At 38.5% G+C, this 7,043-nt stretch overlaps 1 pseudogene; it reads left to right on the forward strand.

Annotated features, from left to right (window-relative positions):
• Positions 1–7,043, forward strand: part of LOC107671970 (phosphatidylinositol 4,5-bisphosphate 3-kinase catalytic subunit gamma isoform-like) — a 9,025-nt pseudogene that overhangs the window by 495 nt on the left and 1,487 nt on the right.

Raw genomic sequence — 7,043 nt, forward strand, 5'->3', positions numbered from 1 at the left:
AAAAAAAAAAAAAAAAAAAGACTTACTAATAGACTTAAAAATGACTTACTTAAAGAAAAATGTTTACTAATTAAATGGCAGTAAGAGAGAGTGGAGTAAGATATGCCAGTGTTAAGTGTTAAGCCACCCTGTGTACCTTCTAAACTGTGCACAATTTTTGTTGTGATATTATTTAGTAAGTCATTATCATATTTAGCTGCACCTAGTCTGTAAGTGAGAGAAGCACAAAATCAGCATGTAAAAAAATACAATGTAATGTTAGTTATCTACATTAAAATGTACCCACATAAAAACACACACAAGTACATGCACACATGAAAAAACTCATATACACTGGCAATTTACCACCAAATAAAAAACACTGGCACTATGAAAATCCGCTTCACTTTAAATCTAGGATTTTTTTACACTAAAGAAAATATTTAATCTCACAAAGATGGGGAAAGATGAGGAAGCATCATTCATATCCATGTTACCAGTAACATGGCTGGAATGTAAATAGTCTCATTAAGACAACAACTTCACCTTGGTTTTATGTATTTATTTATTTTTTATATGAAAATGTTTAGAAGTATGTCATAGTGCATATTACATTAGTCTCTCTCTTTGAATTCCATACGTTTTGGCCACTTTTACTTTGCTTAATATCCAAGCAACTGCATAGTAACACGCTAAACACTGCCCTGGCAACCAGTTAAAGGACCATAGCTTCATAACAGAGAGCTTAGCAAGTGCAAGCACCACTTCACCATTTTCTTTAAATTTATTTGCAGTTATAAATAAAACTTTACCTCAGTCATGGCACTGCCTTTGAAAAGTCCCTCTTAACACTGCACGAAAAATAAAATTAGTTACAGTTGAATGTGCTCATGTTAACTTCCATTCCAGTATCCATGGAGAACAAATGGGATGCACACCAACAACAGGAACCTTGCTCAGATAACAGCCTTGTATTTATTTGCAAGTTGCCAGTCAGGGGAGGTTTCCAGGTCCTGGACGGCCAGGAGCCCGTTCAGATCAAACTCCCAGCGCAATGCAGCGTCCACCAGCTTCATGTGCGTCTGTGTATGCAAGCACAGGAGAACAACAGACTTTCTGAGCCATTTGCACTTCTGGACCTAGAACGATATAGTCTGTTGTACCACAAGGAGGAGGAGTGGTATGAAATTTATGACGACTATCAGGTATTTAAAACTCTGGATGCACCATGGTTCCAGGGTGCCGATGGTCTTCAGACCGTCTGTGTCACTGTGTTGGCTCAGAAAACCGCCTCTAAGGAGAGAATTCACTTCCAGGGCATTCTGAATGACCTAATCGGCTCTGATTTGGACTCCTCAGACACTAATATTTTAAGTGAGCTTGTCTATACCCGAAGAAAGTTTGCCACACCATGAAGGGAAGAGCTCAAAAACCGGGATGCAGTAGCTTATGCCACTGAACCGTGGATAACTTCCACAGTGCTCCCAAACGACCAGCAAGGTTACTTTCAACAGAAACTCTCAGTGACTCTTTATTATAATAGTTCAAGCCTTTCAATTAAAGCTGACCTGACACATACCCCCAGTGATCTCCTCAAGATCTTCTGGGAATCATTGCCAAAGGAGGACCTGTCATTCGAAGGATGGTCAATTGATTATGTGCTCCAGGTGTGTGGCAGGGAGGAATTCTTGACTGGAGACTTCCAGCTCTCTGGCTACCTGTGGGTCAGGCACTGACCTGAAAACATGCTGGAGCTTCATCTCTCAGTGGTTGCCATCTCATCCCATCCCAGTAAGTAGAGAGAACTGGCCACTGGTGGACAGTCTCACTGGTCTCTCGAGCTCCCACGAGGAGCTTTCCCTTAATGGGAAGAAAGTAGAGGACATTGTGATGATTTCACTAGGGTTAAACTCCTAGGGTTTGACATCCCAGAACTCCCAAGTAAGGTACCGCCACTTGTCTATGTGGAAGCCACCATAATCTATGGTAGAAAGACTGTCATCGGTTTGTTCAACTTCAGAAGAGTTTACGGATAAAGTGGTGTGGAACACCTGGCTGGAATTTGACATTCTGATCAGGGATATCCCTCGCGGAGCTAAATTAAGCCTCACAATTAATGCCAGTACTGTTGAAGGCACGTCAACCAAGGACACAAAGCCAAACTCCTCTAAAGTACAAGATTCCCAAAAGGGAAAAGGGCAAGTACTAAACTTCGTAAACCTTCAGCTGATTGACCACAGATTCCTTCTTAGCCAAGGTCCACACACTCTGCACATGTGGCCTTTCCCAGAATGGGACGAGGAGGCATTCACTTACGAAGCAGAAAAGCTGTCTACCGCCACTAACCCTGATGTAGCCAAAGCAATGGCAATTACCTTTATGCTGGATTGCTACAGCTTCCTTGTTGTCCTGCTTTATGGCAAGAGCTCTTCTGGTAGTGGAACATCTCCTGTTTCTGACTCTTCAACACTTGACCTCTCAGGAGAATCCAGACTTTCCTCACCATCCAGTGAGACTTCTCCAACAACACCTTTCACAAGGACAGATTGCCTCAGAAGGCTTAAAGAAGAAAGTGTTCACTATGCCTCAAATTTACCTCAGTTTCTTCGCACGGTTGACTGGATGTTGCCAACTGCGGTCCAGGATGTCCATTGGTTGTTGAGTCACTGGGGACCAGAGGATATAGAGCTGTATGTGGCCCTTGAGGTTCTGAGTGTGGATTTTGCAGACATGAAGGTCAGAAGATTGGCAGTTCAAAGTTTAGACATCCAATCCAATGATGAGGTACTTAAGTACCTGCTGCAGCTGGTTCAGGTAAAAAGTTATGCAAATGTAATTGACCTATACAGTAATGCTACTGTAGTGTCAAAGTAATGAGCCTTCTTAAAGCTCTTTCTTTTTAATTGAGAAGCAAAACCTAATAAGGCATGTCATTTTCTGTAGACCCTTAAAGTCGAACCATATCATGATAGCTGTTTGGCAAGATTCCTTCTCAAAAGAGCACTAAGGGTGAGTCATGATTGCAGCTGTGCATGCTTCATTAGAGGACAATTTTCACCTCTATAATTTTCACCAAAAATAACTCACACCATTTCACCTGTCAGAAGATAAAGGTTAACTATGTACTATTGCAATTTCCTGGAACACAGAACAAACGGATCGGACACTTCTTTTTCTGGTATTTGCGGAGTGAGGTGGCAGGATGTCCATTTTTCCGCCAGCGTATGGCGGTCATACTGGAGGCCTATCTGTTGGGCTGTGGAGAGGCAATGCTGACTGAGTTCCAGCGTCAAGTACAAGTCGTCAATTGCCTGCACGAAGTGGCTCTAACAGTGAAGGTGCTCTACCCAGACAGAACGGATCTTCCATCAACAGGTAAAGTTCAAACAACTGTGTCCTGAGTATTTTGTCTTATATGTAGTACATACATCTACATTGTCATGTACGTGTGTCAGCTCCTCAGAAGCTGCATGAGTTACTGGAGGAGTGCAATTTACACTCTGACTTCCAGGTGCCTTTTGATCCCTGTGTCAGAGCAGGAAGTATCATATAGTGAGTTGATATACTTATATATAAGCTGGTTGATATAGTATTTATATATAAACTGATTCAAACCAAATTTAACCAAAAGAATTAGTCCTTAATGAAAATAAATTCTGTAATTATTTATTCACCCTCATGTCATTCTAAACCTGTATAACACAAAATAAGACGCTTTAAAAATTTGTTTCTTGGACCTCATTGACCTTTACTGTTTCAATGAAACATGCTTCAAAATATCTGCTTTTGCGTGTGGCAGAAGAAAGTAAGTCATAGAGGTTTAGAATAACATGAGGTTCAGCAAATAATGGTAAATTTGTCATAACTCAAACTGTTATTCACACAGCTAAAAGAGTATAAAGTGATGGCCTCTAAGAAAAAGCCACTCTGGCTTGAGTTCTCTTGCGTACAGTCAGAAGCTCCAGCCTCTCCTGTCGGCATCATCTTTAAACATGGAGATGACCTCCGATAGGACATGCTCATCATCCAGGTAAATAAGCAACTATTAAAAAACAACTGACTGATTTTCACTGGTAACTAAAAACCAAATTAAGAAATTATTATTTTTTTTAAACATTTTTTAAATGTTGTTTTTCAGACTCTAATGGTCATGGACTCAATTTGGAAAGAGAAAGGTTTAGATTTGAACCTGGTGCCCTATGGATGTATTTCTGCAGGATTTAACATAGGTAATGATCAGTCTCTCTGTTGTTCTTATAACTGAATTATAATACCGCTTATTATAATATTATTATAATTGTAAGAACACTTAACATGTTCAATAAATATTGACAGACAAGCAAAAATCTATTTTAAAATAATAATAATTATGGCACAGAACTCTAGGATACATGATTCTGACTGGCTGCAGAATTGTGTGCTACAAAAATGTCTAATGACCAACAAACTGACTTAACATTCAGCTGTATGTCTGTCTTTGACACAGGAATAATTGAGATTGTGCGAAATGCGATCACTATTGCCTCTGTTCAGAGGAGTCAGGGAGGTGTGGCGGAAGCTTTCTAAAACAATGCCTTGTATGACTGGCTTGAGAGGAAGTGCCCATTCCAGGAAAAAGTAAGCAGATATACTGTACTAATACTATGTCGTGTGAGCTGACTTCTGTCATTCTATCAGATCTGTTTTCTGTAATGTCTCGAAAAGCAGGTATTTGATCATTCTCTTTCTTTTGTCTTGAAATTCGGTGCAACGGCACTTTCAAGCTATAGAGAAGTTTGAGAACTCGTGTGCCAGCTACTGTGTAGCTACATACTGTATGTGCTGGGTATAGGTGACCGCCAACACGACAACATTATGATCACTGATCAAGGTAAAGGAACAAGTTAGTTTTTGTCTTGTGCATCTGACAAGACAAAAGAAAAAAAATCACATGATGTAATTATTGAATATGCAAAACCAGTAAACTATGTAGATGAATATATTACAAATAAATGATCCAGTTCAACTTCAGTCATGATCTTGTTACATCTGGTTAATAAAATATGATTCATGCCACATATTTGATGTCTACCATCCATACAAAATGTTTGGAGTATTATGGGTAGATTTTTAGAGAGGGTTCAATAACACAGAACATGCCTTGAATAGATGTACCAGTATTTTGCTAATGTCCACTTGGAATCGAACTAATGTTAAATTCTCAATTCTTCTCAGGGAACTTGTTCCACATTGATTTTGGGCACATCTTGGGCAACACTAAGAGCTTCCTGGGGGTGAACAGAGAAAGGGTGCCCTTTGACCTCACCCCTGACTTCCTGTATGTGATGGGCAGGGTGAAAGGCCGTCCCAGCCTCTACTTCCAGAGATTTAGGGTGTCAGACTCTGTTCCGTGTTTTGTGGTTGTTTTCCTCATGTGCCTTCCTTTCCCATGTTTAATTTGTCCCAGGTGTTTCCCATGATGTTTCATTGCTCCCAGGTGTGTCTTGTCATCCCCTCCTCCTGTGTGTATAAATAGTGTTCCCTGTGTGTGCTCCAGCGTCCGGTATTGTTTGTGTCTACAGTGCTACGTGTGATTCCCCGTGAAGATGAATAAATTCCTTGGTTTTTGTACTCTTGGTCTCCTCGTTAATTGCTCCGTGTTCCCGCACCGTAGCAGATCGTGACATAGGGTGTGTTCTGTTACACTGCTTCTCTTTGAAATATATTCAGTGTTACAGGGCCTTGCAACCAGTGTTGTTATTGTTAACTAAAATTAAAAACTATTCAAATCTGTTATTGGTAATTACAATGAAGCTGAAATAAAATATAAATATTACAATTTAAACTTAAACTTAAAGGGATAGTTCACCCAAAAATGAAAATTACCCCATTTACTCACCCTCAGGCCATCCTAGGTGTATATGATTTTCCTCTTTCAGACAAATACAATTGGAGTTATAATAAAAAAAAAATGTTCTGGCTTTTTCAAACTTTATAATTTAATTTAATTTATGCATTTAGCAGACGCTTTTATCCAAAGCAACTTACAGTGCATTCAGGTTATACATTTTTTACCAGTATGTACTTGGTAAATGTATTATATTACTTTATAATAGCAGTGAATGAGGGTCGTGATTTTGAAGCCCAAAAAGTGCATCCATCCATCATAAAAGTGCTCCACATAGCTCTGGGGGTGAGTAAAGGCCTTCTGAAGCGAAGCAATGCGTTTGTGTAAGAAAAATATCCATATTTAAAACTTTATAAACTGTAATCTCTAACTTCCGCTAACTGTTGTACACACATTCACAAGAAAGTGGCCTAGTGGATGCGTAGTGTAAGCTTCGATGAAAAAGACTCTTCTTGGCTTAAATTAAAATCCTCGTTTTGTAAAGCCTCTTTCCCATGAACATGCATATTACAGTTAACGGAAGCCAGAGATTACTGTTTATAAAGTTTCAAATATGGATATTTTTCCTACACAAATGCAGCAATTCACTTCAAAAGGCCTTTATTAACCCCTGTGAGCTGTGTGGAGTACTTTTTTTATGATGGATGCACTTTTTTGGGCTTCAAAATTCAGGACATTTTTTAAAATAACTGAGTCATATAAACCTATGGCTCGAGGGTGAGTAAATCATGGGGTAATTTTCATTTTTGGTTGAACTATCCCTTTAAAAATTAGAAGGGTTGACTCTGCAACTAACTGAAATAAGTTGAAGTAATAAAATGACTAAAAACTGAAATCAAATAAACTTTATAGAAACATTTTTTAAAAATCAAATAAAAATTACACATAAAAAACACATGAAATTACTAAATAAAAGCTACTTCAATATATATATATATATATATATATATATATATATATATAAAAACTAAATTAGTTAATAAATAACACTAAAACAATACATGCCACTGACACAAAACTTGAGAAGCATTTGTTTCTCCTGCCAGCCCATTTTATTACGCATTTAGAAAGCTTACTCTGATCTGGATTTGTGATACAGTAACTAATAAAAAAATAAAACAAATATGTTTAATCATGCAGACACACGATTTGAACAAGTCAACAGAATGCTACAGCA

Source organism: Sinocyclocheilus anshuiensis, unplaced genomic scaffold, assembly GCF_001515605.1.
Source record: "Sinocyclocheilus anshuiensis isolate Anshui unplaced genomic scaffold, SAMN03320099.WGS_v1.1 scaffold1053, whole genome shotgun sequence".
NCBI classification, from domain to species: Eukaryota; Metazoa; Chordata; class Actinopteri; order Cypriniformes; family Cyprinidae; genus Sinocyclocheilus; species Sinocyclocheilus anshuiensis.